Source organism: Geospiza fortis, unplaced genomic scaffold, assembly GCF_000277835.1.
Source record: "Geospiza fortis unplaced genomic scaffold, GeoFor_1.0 scaffold92, whole genome shotgun sequence".
NCBI lineage: Eukaryota > Metazoa > Chordata > Aves > Passeriformes > Thraupidae > Geospiza > Geospiza fortis.
This window is the reverse complement of record NW_005054389.1, coordinates 704,231-707,440: the sequence shown is the minus strand read 5'-3', so window position 1 is coordinate 707,440 and position 3,210 is coordinate 704,231. Positions and strand designations below refer to the sequence as shown.

Sequence of the window (3,210 nt, the reverse complement as noted above, 5' to 3'; positions counted from 1 at the left end):
AGGGCCCGGAGCCGCCGAGCTCCGCGCCGGGCCCTTGCGGGTGCTCCGGCCCTCACAGCGGGCTCGGCCGCCCGCCGGGTTTTATCTGTAGTGAGGACAGCCCGTTTCAGACACCGCTGTTTATTTTTGTCGTTCCACCTGTTTAAGTGAAAATTTCGTGAAAACGTGTAAGTGTCAGAGGTTTTGTCTGGCTCTCAGTGCCCGCTACTGTACAGTAGAGGTAACGGTGACATTTGCGCTGTGTAATGATTGACCTGAACCGCGCCTGAGATTGCGTTGAGGGTTTTGAATGCTGTTGCACAACCAGACAGGATGAAAGAGTTGGGCCGGGTGGAGGATAGAATAGACTAGAAAGATTAATCACCTAATTTTCTCTAAAAAATGAGCTTTACGTGCGTGACTGGTTTCCACTTGCAAAGCTGCTCATGGTTTATGTCCTTGATTTAGCGGGCAGATGGTTCGGGTTTTTTTTTTTGTTTTTTTTTTTGTTGTTTTTTTTTTTGTTTTTTTTTGAGGGGTGGGGGAGGGTGGAAGCTGCTGATACAGAGGATAGTGGCAAAGACGTTGGTCTAAAATGGGCTATAGCAGTGGAAGGCTATGCTTATTAAAATAATCAAATCACTGCGGATCACTTGGTAATAACTTGCATCCAGGTTGTATTCCCAACGGCAGCTTGCTGTCATTTATAATCTTGCAAGAATTAGAACAGTTCCTAGCCACTGGGAATTAAGCAGAAAATCTTTGTGGAGATGGGAGAAGAACATGCTCCTAAACAAACTGAAAATATTCTCATTAGCTGACAAAAGCATAGGTGCAGCTGATGGCATTAGTCTGTAGGGCCCTCTGTTTGGGAGGAGACAGCATTAGGTTTTTGTGATTTCTGAAGAGATTAAATTTGTTCAGTGCCTTGTGACTGGCAGCTTACAGTTCTTCCTCCAGCTGGCATGTGTCTCAGGCTGATGAGTACTGAAAATCATTTATTCTGTACTGATAACTAGATCCCAGAAACTTGCTGTATTTTTGTGAGATTTAATTCATGGTAGCAGTTAGGGGATTTAATTGCTTCTGTGCATGTGTGCCCTTTGGAAGGCAGTGAGTAGCACAGCTAATGCTTTTGGTCTGAGAGGTGTGCTTGTTTGCAGGTGTGACCCCACACCAACCACAGATCTGATCATGGTGTCATGCCTTTTACTGCTTATTGGTGAAATCCAGCAATCTTTTCCCTCATGTGGCCTCTTTACCATACATTTTCAGTTAAATTGAACGTGCCAGTCATAATCTCATTTTTTTGTGGATGCTATGGAGTGGTAGAAGTGATTTTGTTGGCTTTGACTGCTTGACTTTTACTGTTAGGCTTTTTGTGTATCCAGTTATCTTGGATGACTCTTCAGTAAGTGAGTATCATGTGTTTTTCCATCATTGGCTTTTATTGTGGGCAGTGGCACTACTGGACTGTCATGAACAACTCTTGCACAATAATAGTATCTTCACTGGCAGCAAAATGAGGACAAAAGTGCTTGAAAGTTACAAGCACTTCTGGAGACATAAAATACAGTTTTTCATGTCAGGTGTTATTACTCTGTGACTTTTGAATAACAAATATTTTCTAAGCAGCAGAGGTAACTTGGACTAACTTTGTCAGGGTGTAGCTCTCCCCCATATTGTTGATAGCTGCTAGAATGTAAATTGATCTGGATTGTTAAGAAGGATGGTGGTGGAGGCAAGACCACTTCACTTTCTTAGTCCACTTCTCAGTGCAGTTGGTTAATGTGTTTTCTGTGAATGGAGTGTCTCAGAGCTCTCTAGCAGATCCAAAAACTCCCTCTGTAGCGTAGATCTGGAAACATCCAGAGCAATGTTCGAGATGTTTAGAGAAAGAAGAGAGGAGAAACTTTGATCTAAATCTCTTTCATTAGGATATGTCCAACGAATACAGAAGAGAATAAATCCCTGTCAGTGTCTTATTGCCACTCTTGTCTGTGATTTTTTTGTTTACTTCTGTGCACTGCCTTCTCTCCTGGGGCTCCATTCTTTGAATTTGTTTCCTTCTTTCCATCTCTCTTGCTGTCTCTTCTCTGCTTTGTGTTTTAATTTTTTTTGAGTTTTATCTGAAATTTTTTCCACTGTTTAGTGCTTAAAATGCAAAACCAATTTTTTTCTGCCATGTTACACAGACCTGTTTTGTCTTGTCTTGTAACACTCTGGTTTGGTATTATACCAGAATTGGGAGTTCTTTAATAATAACTTTTAATAATAACTCAAAAGTTGTTCCTACTGCTTTTTATTTTAAGAAGAAATAAAAACCCCTTGACACTCCACATCAGTGTCACTCTGTTAAGAGATGCCTCATGCATGACCTTAGGAGTTTGGCAGCAAACTGTTGAATTGGCACCCGAGGTCTTTTGAAACAGTTCAGAGTATTTAAAAATAAAAGTGTTCTTCTTCCACATGTATTTTGTGGTTAACTTCGTTAGAAAGATTAAATGGGTGTTCCAGCTTTTCCAGATCTGTGTTAAACAAGACAAAACTTACTGCCTCTGAAATCCTGTAGGATGATTTACCAGAGAGTCTATTGAATAAATTAAAATATTCTTCTGAATTTTCATTATATTTATTAAGGCAATTCTGGAATGAAAAGAATAAGACTGCTTTAAATGTTTTGATTTAACGCATTATTGGTTGATATAATTTTCCATCCCAGAAGGGGAAAAGTGAAGTGGCTCCAGGGAAGCCACTACCTGGAAAAAAGTAATACAGTAGAAATTCCTCTACTATAAGAGCATTCCTCTACTATAAGAAAAATACCTGAAGCTGTTGATATGTATCCATATAAGCTATTGATATGTATACAACTTGCCTGTGTGTGTGAAGGATGACTCTGGCCCTTGGGAGAAGAGGCACAGGATCACTACAAGATGAGATGGCAATTCAGTTTGTGATCTCTGCTTGCTGGGCTGGATCTGATGTGCACAGTTATGGGGATGGCCCCAGGGATGTCAGAGGGATCTGGGCTGGCTGCAGATGTGCAGAAAAGCTCTCATGAATGTGCTGCTGAATTTTGGTACAGACTTCTCTTGCTTGTAGTGAGTCACGGAAATATTACAATTTTTTTTCCTCTTCTTATTTGCTCAGTTGTCTTGGACTTTTGGATAGGTACAAGTAAAGATCAGCTTCTTTAAGGTGCAGTACCTTAAAGGGTGCTTCAGTTAG

The 3,210-nt window shown here is 40.7% G+C and overlaps 1 protein-coding gene across 7 annotated transcripts in view; it reads left to right on the top strand.

The window, feature by feature from the left end:
* CISD1 (CDGSH iron sulfur domain 1) overlaps positions 1-3,210 on the top strand; it is a 12,950-nt gene that overhangs the window by 286 nt on the left and 9,454 nt on the right. The window contains exon 1 of one of the 7 annotated variants that reach the window (XM_031060720.1): positions 7-167. The exons of the other annotated variants lie outside the window; for them this stretch is intronic. The gene's annotated coding sequence lies outside the window, so the exon portion shown is untranslated. Of the gene's footprint in view, positions 1-6; positions 168-3,210 lie in introns of those variants that run through there. 7 annotated transcript variants of the gene reach the window in all.